The following is a 14,449-nucleotide window of genomic DNA, read 5'->3' as shown; positions in this document are numbered from 1 at the left end:
GAGGGGGGGAGGAGGAGGAGGAGGGAGAGGAGGAGGGGAGAGGAGGGGAGAGAGAGGAGGAGGGGAGGGAGGGGGGAGAGAGAGAGGGGAGGAGGGAGAGAGGAGGAGGGGAGGGAGGGGGGGAGAGAGGAGGGGGGAGGGGGGAGAGAGGAGGGGAGGAGGAGGAGGGGGGAGAGGAGGGAGAGAGGAGGAGGGGAGAGGGAGGGAGAGAGAGGGGAGGGAGAGAGGAGGAGGAGGGAGAGGAGGGGGGGGAGAGAGGAGGAGGGAGAGAGGAGGGGAGGAGGAGGAGAGAGGAGGGGAGGGAGGAGGAGGGGGAGGAGGGAGAGAGAGGAGGAGGGAGAGAGGAGGGGAGGAGGAGGAGAGAGGAGGGGGAGAGAGGAGGAGGAGGGGAGGAGGAGGGGAGGGGAGGGAGAGAGAGGAGGAGGGGAGGGGAGGGGGGAGAGAGGAGAGGGGAGGAGGAGAGAGGGAGGGGAGGGGAGGGGGGAGAGAGGAGGGGGGGGGAGAGAGGAGGGAGGAGGAGGAGGGGGAGGAGGAGGGAGAGAGGAGGAGGGGAGAGGGAGGGGAGAGAGAGGAGGGAGGAGAGGAGGGGGGAGGAGGAGGGAGGAGAGGAGGGGAGAGGGGAGGAGGGGAGGGGGGAGAGGGAGAGAGGAGGAGGGAGAGAGGGAGGAGGAGGAGGGAAGGGAGGAGGGGGAGGGGAGGAGGGGAGAAGCTTTTCCTGCGCGACTCTCAATGCACGTTTCTCCTGATTTAATTGTGGGAATGTGACGGGGCATTAAGACCGCCGGGAATGCCTCTCTCGCTCTCTCTCTCTTTTTTTCGGGGACTCTGACAAGAAACCCTTTTTTTAAAGAGAGAGAGAGAGAGACAGGAGTGTGGTCACCTGGCGGCGAAGGGCAGTAAAACAGGAGTGAAGCGGTCCTGGTCCCCCCCCCCCCCGGCTCAGCCTTCCCGCCGTGTGGGCTTTTGGGCTGAGAATGGTAAACCGGGAACAGCCGCCGCTCCGGGACCGCTCCGGTGTCCTCCCGTGAAGATTGTCACAGCTGTCAGTGTGGAGTGGGGCTCCGGGCCATCGCCTGTGTGTGTGAGTGACTGTGTGTGAGTGACTGTGTGACTGTGTGTGAGTGAGTGACTGTGTGACTGTGTGTGAGTGAGTGACTGTGTGAGTGAGTGACTGTGTGACTGTGTGTGTGAGTGACTGTGTGACTGTGTGTGTGTGTGAGTGACTGTGTGAGTGAGTGACTGTGTGAGTGAGTGACTGTGTGACTGTGTGTGTGAGTGACTGTGTGACTGTGTGAGTGAGTGACTGTGTGACTGTGTGAGTGAGTGACTGTGTGACTGTGTGTGAGTGAGTGACTGTGTGACTGTGTGAGTGAGTGACTGTGTGACTGTGTGTGAGTGAGTGACTGTGTGACTGTGTGAGTGACTGTGTGTGACTGTGTGAGTGAGTGTGTGTGAGTGACTGTGTGTGACTGAGTGACTGTGTGTGAGTGACTGTGTGAGTGAGTGACTGTGTGACTGTGAGTGAGTGAGTGACTGTGTGAGTGAGTGTGTGTGTGAGTGAGTGTGTGTGTGACTGTGACTGTGTGTAAGTGAGTGTGTGTGAGTGACTGTGTGAGTGTGTGTGTGACTGTGAGTGTGAGTGTGTGTGTGACTGTGAGTGAGTGACTGTGTGTGTGTGTGAGTGAGTGTGTGAGTGTGACTGCGTGTGAGTGAGTGTGTGTGAGTGAGTGACTGTGAGTGAGTGTGTGTGTGTGAGTGACTGTGTGACTGTGACTGTGTGTAAGCGAGTGTGTGTGAGTGAGTGAGTGTGTGGTGTGACTGTGTGAGTGAGTGTGAGTGAGTGACTGTGTGTGTGTGTGTGACTGTGTGAGTGTGTGTGTGACTGTGTGAGTGTGTGTGAGTGAGTGACTGTGAGTGAGTGTGTGTGTGTGAGTGACTGTGTGACTGTGACTGTGTGTAAGCGAGTGTGTGTGTGTGAGTGAGTGTGTGTGTGTGACTGTGTGAGTGAGTGTGAGTGAGTGACTGTGTGTGTGTGTGTGACTGTGTGAGTGTGTGTGTGACTGTGAGTGAGTGTGTGTGTGTGACTGTGTGAGTGAGTGTGAGTGAGTGACTGTGTGTGTGTGTGTGACTGTGTGTAAGTGAGTGTGTGTGAGTGAGTGAGGTGTGTGTGAGTGACTGTGTGAGTGTGTGAGTGTGACTGTGTGTGAGTGACTGTGTGAGTGAGTGAGTGAGTGTGTGTGAGTGACTGTGTGAGTGTGTGTGTGTGACTGTGTGAGTGAGTGTGAGTGAGTGAGTGAGTGTGTGTGTGAGTGAGTGAGTGTGTGTGAGTGAGTGACTGTGTGAGTGTGTGTGAGTGAGTGACTGTGTGAGTGTGTGTGTGAGTGACTGTGTGTGTGAGTGACTGTGTCCCCCCCCCCCCCCCCCCTCCTCTCTCTCTCTCCTGGTTGCCCGCAGCCTGCGCGGTTGGCGAGGCTGAGGGCTGCGGATAGCCGATCCGATATGATCCCGGACCCCACACGGGGAGGGATGGTGGGGTCGGGCTGCTGTGTGGCAGCAGCATAAGTATTATTTTTTTTTTGGCATTCCTGCAAATTGCCGCATGATGCCCCGCACCCGGCGGTTGCTAACGATGCGATGGTCTTTTGCTATTTAATTCATCACTAAGGCAAAAAAAAACACACACCCACCACCCAAAGCCTTTTTTTTTTGCATCCCCTCGAGAGGAATTTTTCTTTTTTTTTTCCCCCCCTTCTCTCTCTCTCTCTCTCTCTCCTCCCTCTCTCTTTCTCTCTCCTCTCCTCTCCTCTCCTCTCCTCCTCTCTCTCTCTCTCTCCCTCTCTCCATCCATCGTTACCAGGACGTGATCCGCCACTGCCGTCGGCACACAGAGAGGGGTCGGTTATTTGCGAGAGAAAAAAAAGAAATCCCCCAGAAAAAAAGGGGGGGAAAAAAAAAAGTGTTTTTTTTTTAAAAAACCACTGGAGGCGTCATCCATGGGAATAAAGACTGAGAGGAGAGGAGGGCGAGAAGAGAGCCGGAGCCCGACGCTGAGTTTGAGCTGGGGATTGCAAGTCTAGATTTTCCAACTTTCTTCTTCATTCCGCCTCTCTTCCTGTGCGATATACACTGTGCATCAATCCTGGACCCCAAAGAGTTAAAGGTATGTGTGTGTGTGTGTGTGTGTACTGTGTGTGTGTTTGTGTACTGTGTGTGTGTGTGTGACACCGATGACAGGAGAGAGAGAGAGAGAGAGAGAGAGAGAAAAAAACACCCCTTCACCATCAAGTTGTATAGGTGGATTGTAAGGAGTGTGGACCCGCAGCAGTGCTGAGCTGAGCTGAGCTGTGAGTGTGTGACATGGAATCAGAGGATTGATAGGAGTCGAACTGTATATAAAGATGGTAAAGCAGAGCATCTCTCTCCTTCTCTCCAGAAATACCCCAGTCAGTCAGTCAGTCTGTCTGTCTGTCAGTCTGTCTGTCTGTCAGTCTGTCAGTCTGTCTGTCTGATCTCCTGCTGAATGTTTACACCTCTCTCCTCTTACATTCTCTGCTGAATCTCCTCTCTCTCTCTCTCTCTCTCTCTCACTCACTCACTCACTCTCCTAAATGTATCTGTGTTGTGGCCTCTCTCTCCCCCCCTCTCTCTCTCATCTTTCTCTCTCTCTCCCTCTTTCATCTCTCTCTCTCTCTCGGTGAAGGTTGATGGTTTCTTCTCAATGCACATTTAGACGTCCCCACCGGCCGGAATAAGACAACGAGCACATTTATCAGTCGTGATGTGTGCAAAGTTGTCTTGTCGAGTCTAAACGACCATTATTTTGCCATTGCCGATGGATGCAAATATCGCACTTGTCAGTGTGGGCACAGAAGGTTCCTGTTGGCGTGATGTAGGGTTAAATGTTTAATGATGGAAGCGTATGGTAAGTGTAGTGCTTTAATGTTTTTTTTCCCCCCAAAAAAATCAATATTTGGTTTATTCTGGATTTATTTTTTTTTGGGGGGGGGGGGGAGGGGGAGTGAATTGTTCGTGTTAATATCGCCCGTCTCGTCACTGAACTCCGTGCTTGAATTATTATTGTTATTATTATCATTATTATTAATATTATTATTATTATTATTATTATTATTATTGCATCCAATGCATCGCAGAAGCACGTCAGTCTCGATGCAAGTTGGAGCTGGCGTGGGGTCCGCTCGCAGGGCTTTCAAGCCACTCCGGGGAGAGTGATAACTGGTGTGAAGCACTGGGTGCAAATCTTTAGAGGGGCGGGTGGCGAGTGATGGCGATGTGATGGGCTGTGCTGTGCTGTGCTGTGTTGGGTTGATTTCCGCATGTACTTATTTATGGCCGTGTTAAATGGGGGATCTCTGAGTGTGGGGGCATCTCTGAGTGTGGGGGCATCTCTGAGTGTGGGGGGGCATCTCTGAGTGTGGGGGACTCTCTGAGTGTGGGGGCATCTGAGTGTGGGGGACTCTCTGAGTGTGGGGCTCTGAGTGTGGGGGGGGGCTCTGAGTGTGGGGGACTCTCTGAGTGTGGGGGGCTCTGAGTGTGGGGGACTCTCTGAGTGTGGGGGCATCTCTGAGTGTGGGGGGCATCTCTGAGTGTGGGGGCATCTCTGAGTGTGGGGGCATCTCTGAGTGTGGGGGGATCTCTGAGTGTGGGGGGATCTCTGAGTGTGGGGGCATCTCTGAGTGTGGGGGCATCTCTGAGTGTGGGGGGATCTGAGTGTGGGGGCATCTCTGAGTGTGGGGGCATCTCTGAGTGTGGGGGGCATCTCTGAGTGTGGGGGACTCTCTGAGTGTGGGGGCATCTCTGAGTGTGGGGGATCTGAGTGTGGGGGCATCTCTGAGTGTGGGGGCATCTCTGAGTGTGGGGGCATCTCTGAGTGTGGGGGACTCTCTGAGTGTGGGGGCATTTGAGTGTGGGGGGATCTGAGTGTGGGGGACTCTCTGAGTGTGGGGGCATCTCTGAGTGTGGGGGCATCTCTGAGTGTGGGGGCATCTCTGAGTGTGGGGGGATCTCTGAGTGTGGGGGCATCTCTGAGTGTGGGGGATCTGAGTGGAGGGGCTCTCTGAGTGTGGGGGGCTCTGAGTGTGGGGGATCTGAGTGTGGGGGGGGGGCTCTGAGTGTGGGGGGCTCTCTGAGTGTGGAGGGGCTCTCTGAGTGTGGGGGGGGCTCTGAGTGTGGGGGGATATGAGTGTGGGGGGGGGGCTCTGAGTGTGGGGGGATCTGAGTGTGGGGGACTCTCTGAGTGTGAGGGGGGGGGCTCTGAGTGTGGGGGGGGGCTCTCTGAGTGTGGGGGGGCTCTGAGTGTGGGGGGGCTCTGTGAGTGTGGGGGGGCTCTCTGAGTGTGGGGGGGGGCTCTGAGTGTGGGGGGGCTCTCTGAGTGTGGGGGGGGGGGGGGGGGGGGCTCTGTGAGTGTGGGGGGATCTGAGCGAGAAGTTTTACGGACTGTACTTTCCCGGTGGGTGCGATGCTGAGAGCGCAAACCCCACGAAACCCCTCTGTGTCTGAGAGTTCATCCCGAGACGAAAGCGAGAGGATCAGCTTCCCCTCTGATCTCCTGCTCTCAGACCTCCTGTGGGGGCGTTAGTCGCTTCCCCGAGTTTTGCTGCAACACAACCCGAGATTTTAGCCCGTGCCCCTCCCCAGCCGGGAGGCTCACCCCCCCCCCCACCCCCCACCACCCCGGGAGCTGTCACTTTTATTTTAACCGAATTAACCCTCTCTATGCACATTGCAGGCAGAGCAAACGCCTCCGTACGGATTCGTTGCAGTGCGATATCCTAAAGCCCACAGTACATTGCTGAACATGTCCCAAAGCATCCAAGCGGTTACAGCCAGTCAGCCTTCAGATATACACACACACATATATATATATAGATAGATATAGATATATATGTGTGTGTGAGTTTGTATAATAAATGCATGTGTTAAAAAAAGAACTGTGTGTGTGTGGGAGCTCCGGCGGATGATCAGAAATCAAACATACTCTGTGTGTGTGTGTGTGTGTGTGTGTGGGTTATGAAACTGGACCAGTGAGTCACAGATTTTTTTTTTAGCAGCAGGAGCCAAAGATGAGAAGACATCCTACTCGGATGTGAAACAATGGATTTCTAAACCCATTGTTTGTTTATTTGCTTACTTGTTTATTTATTCTATTTACTTAAGCGAAACTGTTCCACGAGGCATCTCTCCAACGAGAAAGTGGGCTATGTTTGAGGATCCGCTGCAAGCAGTAGAGATTCTACTGAGCCAAGAAATGCCACCAGAGTTCATCGCATTTTTGGATAACTGTGTTATTTTCCGACTGGAAGTCATTATTTAAATGACAAATATTATAGAATAGAAAAAAACGAATGGAACGCTAAATTGCCTTAACTCTTTGGCTACGAGATATAACGAGTAGCTCTCTTACTCCTTCGTAGTGTTTCTGGAAATAAAATCTCTTGCTCGGTATTTTAAAGTAGCATGGAGAGGTCATAAAAAAGTTTTAATTCATTGTATATTCAGGATTCAATATATTTTTAGTAGATAGAAAGGCGCGTAGTTGACTCATGGCATCGTACAGTATGGGAATGATTAATTCTACCCTTGATGGTTGACAAGATCATTTTTTGTTGCTCACAAGTGTCTTTGGTTCTTATCGACTGATAGCGGAAAGCAAAAGTTGGATTCAATCTGAAATCCAACATGTTTGCCACTATTTATCTGCTCAGGGTCGGCATCACAATCCATTATCAGTATCAACTCGAATTAGACTCCTTATCCATAGTTGTAACACACAGACTCATTCTTTCCTTCTTCCATTTACCATTTGTTTCTTTCCTGCTTTACAAGCTATTTCGGAGTGACGCAGAAATAAACAATAATAAAAAACATTAAAAAGCCTATGTGCATGCAATTCAATTTGAAAGAAAGAGTACAAATACAGTACTTTACTGGATCTATCACCAATACAAATGAAATAAAGTAGCTTGCTAACATGGATTGAATTTGTGAGTTTGCTGAGTGTAGATTGTGGTGCCAGGACTACTTAATTTATTAGAGAGTCTACCCATTCAAAATTCTTAATGGGTTTCTGCACAGCATACATGTTTTCCCCTATGTTAGAAACATTTATTCGGTGGTCTTTGAAGATGGTATTGAGATATTGAAATTTTTGAACAGAGTTTTTAACTTTGTGCAGGAGTTTTGTACCAGTTTTGGGGAATCCTTTATTACTGTTATTTCATAGTATTTCCTCATGTAACATTAAACCGTGCAGTCAGGGTATTCCGGTGCAATAGAAGGTTGGTACATTAACAGGGCATGAGTCTGTATTCTCCATGTGGAGAGCCTTCAAGAATGCCTGGAGTTGGAAACATCTAGTCACTTTTTACTGTTTTCGGTGTAACCCCCCTGATTGATTTGGTGAAAGTCAGATGGTGAAAAAAAATTTCCTCTGACTTTTTAGGCTTTTTTTTGTTAGCGCCTGGGATGTTTTGTCATTTCAGTTCTGCCGATTGACATGCACATCACGCACTCAGAGATGACCTCTGAATCCTGCGGTGATGGACAACTGAACTCACCACGTCATTATTGTGGGTACCATACATCAGGATACGTTCTTGGTGTTTGACAGTGTTAGTGGCAGAATTGCTTATATTTGTTGCTAGCAATCTGAGTGTGAAGGAGCTGTTTGGGGTTAAGCCCTCTGAGACGCCGTCCGCCGGGAAGAGCGCTACATAAATGCAGGTTGTTGTTGTTGCTGTGAAAAAATTATATTCTCTAACAACGTTTAACATGAGCAGACAGTGCTTGAGTTTCTTTGATGTGACTTTTACTGATTTTCACTGAATTTATTCGATGTCTGGCATTTCGCTCCGTTTCTTCCTTTTTTAACGCAAAAAAACGCTGTAAAAAATGAAAATATTTGGCCTTTTATTATGTGGATTAAAAATGACTTTAATGGCCCATAGGTACAGGGCACACGCCAAGAATTTTCCCATAGGAGAGAAGGAAAAGGGAACTGAAGAGCAAATGAAACCATATCGATCTTAAAATCTACTTTACCAAATTAATAAGAATACCTTTGGTCACCTTCTCTCCTCCCCCCACCAGCTGTTCCCTGCAACCCTGAGTGTGGGCTTCGAACCACCCGTTTGAAACGCTATGAGATGTCCTCCCGATGTGAAAAACGCTGTGTAAATATAATTTTTTGTTGTTGAGCATGCAATCATTGACTCCGCATTCCCGAATTTGTAATGCAATCTGTCACTAAAATATTTGCAACTTCACTTAATCGTAAATAAAAGTGCATAACTTTCATTGCAAACCTTCATGCTACAGCAGTCATCACATGTGCTGCTGTACATCATTACCCTGATGATTTTGACGACAAGCCTTGACCTAACTTTTCCGAGGAGGCAATCACATGAATTTAACCTACATGAAAATACTATTGATAACTACTTTTCAAGTCGCACAAGAGGAGAATCCTTTTGTTAACTATAAGTACATCACATTGAGCAGGAGGAATTCTGCTTAAACACCAGAAACCTCCAGAATAAGATTCTTGTACGATGATGAAAACTCTTGTTGTCCATTGTCAGGTCAGCCTGCCTCAGTTATTATTCTTTCCTCTGAATCAAAAGATTATGGATTCAAGACCCTTGTCAGGATTTTGAGCTCACAGTCTGGGTTTATATTCCACTGCATTGTTGGGAGAGCACTGTATTATTAGATGTGCCATCTTTCCGATGCCACTTTAAACAGGTCACAGGCAGATATTAAAGATCCCAAAGCAATACTCAAAAAGTGTTTCGTCAGGTGTCCAGGTCTAAAATTCTCCAGGAACAATCGATCATTCTCTTTGTGGCTCTTTGTAGCACAGTGTGCGCACAAATTGATTGCTGTGTTCCTCTAAAAATATAGAGTCACTACATTTCTGTATGGTTGGCCAGGTGTTTGATACATGCAGAAACCCATCACAATGTTAAGTATATCTAAACCAAACTGAAAATTCCATGCAGCCCACCTACGCATAGAAATTTCAGAGATGTTTATTGGAATGGAATGCACACTCTCGCCCTAGAGGAACACATCCTGCTTACCTAATTCCGGAAAGTATTAGGCACAGGTTGGCAAGATCAAGGGCTTGAGGATCCCAGAGTTGGGGTACTGCTAGAGTCTAACCAGCTAAAACCACATTACTTGCCATTGAGAGCACTGCCAGGCAAGCTTTCCTGCTGCTTGTCTAGCTAGGACTACTCTGCCCATTAAGACTTTGGCTTATACAGCTAACAGGAGCTGAGTGGGAAAAGTCTCTTCTGCCAGGGACTGGTCTGCCCTTCCAGGTCCTGCTGATGAGCCAGGTTGGCTTTGCTGTCATCAGCAGTGCCCTGGAATACTGCGAACCCGCTTGTCTCAGGAACCAGACTACCAAGACTGCCACAGAGGGCTGGCTGATTCTCACATTCTGTTGCCAAACATGTCACCTTTTCAGGAGTCAGTTCAGCTCCAAGAAGGCCCCACTTATCTCCCCCTAATGACTACACTCTGCAGAAAAATTATGTGCAGCACTTTGAAACATTTTGACGATGTTTCTATTTCAATTGCAAGAATTATCATCATTATTATTTATTCCTTGTCCTTATCTCATTATGGAGTGGCTCGAAATGGCTTTGTTTTCTAAAAAAAAAGGTATTTGATACCCGTAGTTTTTTCATTGGATAAAAAGAATGATACCTGCATGGAGATAGGGCATTAGGGATAAATTCATTGAGTAATGGTGGAAAAAATATGACTGAGTGTTGGCTGGAAATATTCAGGATGATATAGTACAGTTTACAGTCTGGTTCCAGGAGGATCAGGAGTGTGTGTTATTTTAGTTTTGAGAATATAAATGAGGTAGAACATCAAATCCATTCTGTAGCATAGGTAGTAAACTATATGTACTGAGTTGAGAGCATTTGAAATGATTTTAAAAAACAAAAAAATGCATTTCATGTGTGGGTGATTTTTATATTCTGTATATGTATATAAATGTCCATGACAGGAATATTTTTAGCAATGGACATTTTAGCACTTACAGTGATAACTCAATAATCCAAGGATCCATTGTCGATCATTTTAGCCCATACACTGCCTTTTTTTATTGACTGTACCTCTCATGTTCTTGGCAATGGCTGGAAAGCATAAAAGATTGCTATAGAAATTGGAAGTGTTCGATCAGAGAGAATGGGATTTCCTTTTTAAAGCTTTGAAAAGGGGCTGTGGGGATCAATTCTATAAATGGCACAACTTGTATATAATATCACCGTTACAACCAATAGTCTTCAACTTATTGAAGAAAGAGGCGTGTAACAGGGTTGAACCTCATCTTTGGTTTTGTTAGTAATTGTAATTTAATCTTGGTCAGAAGCTTTCCATTCTGATTCTGCTGTCGGAGAATTGTAGGCTGGTGGTTTAACCCATACCTGTTCCTTGATGAATACATCTTATATTATATTGGGAAATATAACGGGAAGGATTATAACTGCCAAAAAAAAGTGCATTTTGAATTAGTTTTTAATTTAACAAATTCATACTGTCCTAAGTCATTTCACATGCCACTTTGTGAATCTGTCTCCACTTGCTGCAGCCTCCATCAATTACCTTCTGTATTTCTCAATTGTACAGGACTGATGAAAGGGAGTGACATTTGTGGAACACTGCTGTGAGCAATTGGCTGCCGCGTTTCGCCCACAAAATATACAGTCGATTGATTTTACTGTATATTCTGTGAGGCACGTTGAGGCATCTTGAAGACGTGATAAGGTGCTATATCAAATGCAAGGATTATTATTTTATTATTATTATCCTCTCCTACGTATCTATCCTGTTCTTCTTAGGTCTTATTAATAAATTTGGAAGCCCTTCGGGTGATCAGTTATATTTTACCGAATTAAAGTTACTCCATTCTAAGATCCCATAAATTACTTGTTAAAAACATTCCTAAGGTCAGATAAAAGATTTGTTCATCATGAATACAATTTACATTTATATCATTTCTTTCACATTGGTAGAATGACTCAAAAGCAATCACAGTGTTTGATGGGCATTCAAGCTGGGGGTGGGAGTCGAGGAAGGTGGGGAGGGGAAAGATGACCAAAAGAGCGGATAAAGAGGTATGTTTTGAGATAGGCTTTGAAAAAGGCGAGGGAGGGAATGAAGGAATGAACCAATAATTGAAATTCTTTTCATTGATCTTCAACCCAAAAAATTACTGAGAAAGCATCAGACATGGTATCTGCATTAACATAAAACTGATATAGGAGTAGCTGCATTATGAAATCTGAGGTTGTATTGTTGCTTATAATCACATGCATAATGACATGTAGACATGTATGTAGCACTATGAGGTCTCGCATCTTTACATTGTACTTCAAGGTTATATTGAACAGGAAAATTATTACTTCTTTATCACTGAGAGGCAGCCACACCCAAAAAGAAATTCCTTTGATCTATCTTCTCTGGACCCAAAAATATAAAACATTTCTATAATCGAGTTTAATAACAAATAGAAAATACACAATTTGACTGGTTGTGGGTTATTATCTCTTGGTCAGTAAATTTAGTGAACCATGGTGGCAAAGACTTGTTTTTCTCTACTTTGAGTAACAACCTGTGGCATGTATCATTGTAGAAGGAAATCACTTTCCATCAAAAGTTGGTGAATCATAGAGAAAAGTCTCTCAGCGTGCAAACGTTTATTTGCTGAAGTTTTTGTCTTTTTGTCATTCTCCTTACCACCCAATTTTCAACCGGAAAACGTGACATCCATTTTCTTCTTTGAAATTCAAAATATAAGTAAAGAAAGCCCTGGAAATGCAGAGCCCTAATAATGGAACAAGAATTACTCAAAGCAAAGTGGAATTAATTAAAGCTAAATAAATGCAGTCTTTTAATGAAGATCTAACTTGATTTGCAGAACTTTTCTGATTAATAAGTAGAGGTTCAATAAAGATAAATACAGGGCTATTATTTTTAGACCATCCCTTTAACTGAAGCAGGTTAAGTGTATTCAGAAAGCTATTACACGGTTTATTTGGAGAGGAGTGTAGCTGTGAATCAAGCTACCTATTTACTACTAGCAAAGGATATTGAAGGAGCTGCATTGCCAAATATGAGATTTTATTACTGGTTATCGTAATGACTGCATGCGGTGCTATGATATCACTCACATTTAGATTGTACTTAGATTTATGTTGAACAAGAAAATTCTTCTTCCCTCCTGCCTCATTTACAATTGATCTATCGTCACATAAAAAACAAATCTCTTTGAAAATGAAGGGAAATAACATGTCAAGAGTTCGATTTCAGTTCAGACATTTTTAAACTTCATTTACAGTTTCCCATCAGTCAAAGCTTATTACTGTAATTCTGCAACAGAGTAATGGATTGGTGTTCTGTGGAACTCATACTGGACCAGATAGTAGTCTGCTTCATTATTGCACATTAAAAAGTAATGAGCAGGGGGGAGGGGGGGTCAATGGTAGGATACTTCGACTTAACTTTTCCAACAGAACATTTTATTCTTTCCCATTCTTTGTTTCACATTTAGGCTTCAAAGTTTCCATTTTGCAATGCGTGTTCAGAGATTGTATAATAATAATCCTTGTGTTTGGTTTAGCACTTTACCATGTCATCAAGATGCTTCACAGAATTTACTGTATTTGTAGGTGAACCATTTGCACACAACAATGTCCCACGAACAGCCACAAGGTAAATGACAAATGTTTTCTGGAGATTGTTGGCCAGGAAAAATTTCCTCTTTTTGAATACAGTCATAATTCATGAGACCATCAATAATCACCTGAACAGGTGGATGGGAACTCAGTTTAATATTCTGTATAATCTGAAGGATAGCACCTCTGACAATGCTCCCCAGTTTTGTACTGGAGTGTCAGACTATGAGCTCAAAGACCCAATATGGAGTTTGAACCCATAACCTTTAGAGGCAAGAGTGCTACCAGCTAAGCCAGACTAATATCTAAAGAACAGCATAGTATATTTCCTTGAGTGACACAGCAACACAGTGAACATAAGACATTTTTGAAATAGGGAAATGACTCATCACCCAGTTTTGATTAACGTCAGCCCCACCTGCTTCATGTCCATATTCCCTTTTTCTCCAGAAACACAGCTAATTGTCTTTTTCTTATTTATACCCATTTTCTTCAATGACTTATCCCGGTAACATTCTGCATGCCTATTGCCCTTTGGATGAAAAAGATCCAATATCCTTATTTATTTCTATTGTTTAGCTCTCTTGACTATCAGTTAGCTTTATGAATCTTCCAAATGACACTGAAAGCTTCTATTGGATCACTTGGAATAATTCTATTTTCTAATGAGAACAATTATAACTTCTTTAGTGTTTCATTATAACTTGGATTCCTGAAACCAGGCATCAGGCTGGTTGCCCTATGCTGCATCTTCTCAAAGGCTACAATATCCTTCCAAAGATGTGTTGGTCAGTAATACACATCATACTCCAGATGGGAACTAACCAGTGCCTCAAAAAAAGTATTTTGATTGGTATTCAATCTCTTTGGGAGTAACATTATATGTTTTTTTTATATCAAATGTATCATTATTATAATTTACTATTTTTATTTTAGACATTGGGCATGAACTTTGCATACTCAAAGTATAGCTCAGACTATGAACCTGGATCCTGTTCCCTTTCAAATTGTAAATGCGTATTGTATGGCATTGTATTTTAAAAATCCTCGGAACGCTCTTGCTTTAGTTACACGGTGCAGTACTTTCTTCGGCTTGTAATTTTACTGCAGCTATAGTGTGCTTCATTGCTTATTTCACAAATCGCAATTTTGTTTATTAATCAGTCAGCTCATGTTTGGTTAATTAAATGTGTATTTCCTATTCTGATTTTCTGCTCCCATACTACTTATTTCACATTTTTCAAAACACTTCTCACTTAATAATAATAATCCTTGCATTTGATACATCACTTACCGCATCATTGAGATGTCTCAAAGCACTTCACTAGGATTTGGAGTCCTGTAGCTCAGTGGCTAGAGCAGTCGCTTTGCAAGTGAGAGACCTGAGTTCAATTCCAGGCAGGGCGAAACCTTGGGCAAGTTCCTTACTCCACACAGAGCCTAATAATAATCCCTCCAAAACCAAAAAAATACCAATAATAAATTGGTAATTTTCAATCTACGACTGTTTGTGGGACATTGCTGTGTGCAATTGGCTGCCGCGTTCGCCCACAAATATACAGTCAATTCACTTTACAGTGTGTTCTGTGAAACGCTTTGGGATGTCCTCCCGACGTGAAAAGCGCTATATCAAATGCAAGGATTATTATTATTTTTATTTTACTGTGAAGTATAGTGACTATGAATTTGTAGGCAAACGTGGCAGTTGATTTGCATACAGCAATGCCTCACAAACA

At 44.8% G+C, this 14,449-nt stretch overlaps 1 protein-coding gene across 1 annotated transcript in view; it reads left to right on the top strand.

Annotated features, from left to right (window-relative positions):
• Positions 1-2,818: 2,818 nt before the first annotated feature.
• LOC103178185 (zeta-sarcoglycan) overlaps positions 2,819-14,449 on the top strand; it is a 396,797-nt gene continuing 385,166 nt past the window's right edge. The window contains exon 1 of the mRNA XM_042342121.1: positions 2,819-3,160. The gene's annotated coding sequence lies outside the window, so the exon portion shown is untranslated. The remainder of the gene's footprint in view (positions 3,161-14,449) is intronic.

This window comes from Callorhinchus milii, unplaced genomic scaffold (genome assembly GCF_018977255.1).
Source record: "Callorhinchus milii isolate IMCB2004 unplaced genomic scaffold, IMCB_Cmil_1.0 Scaffold1, whole genome shotgun sequence".
Classification (NCBI taxonomy): Eukaryota; Metazoa; Chordata; class Chondrichthyes; order Chimaeriformes; family Callorhinchidae; genus Callorhinchus; species Callorhinchus milii.
The sequence above is the reverse complement of the archived record's forward strand: the minus strand, read 5'-3'. Positions and strand labels throughout refer to the sequence as shown.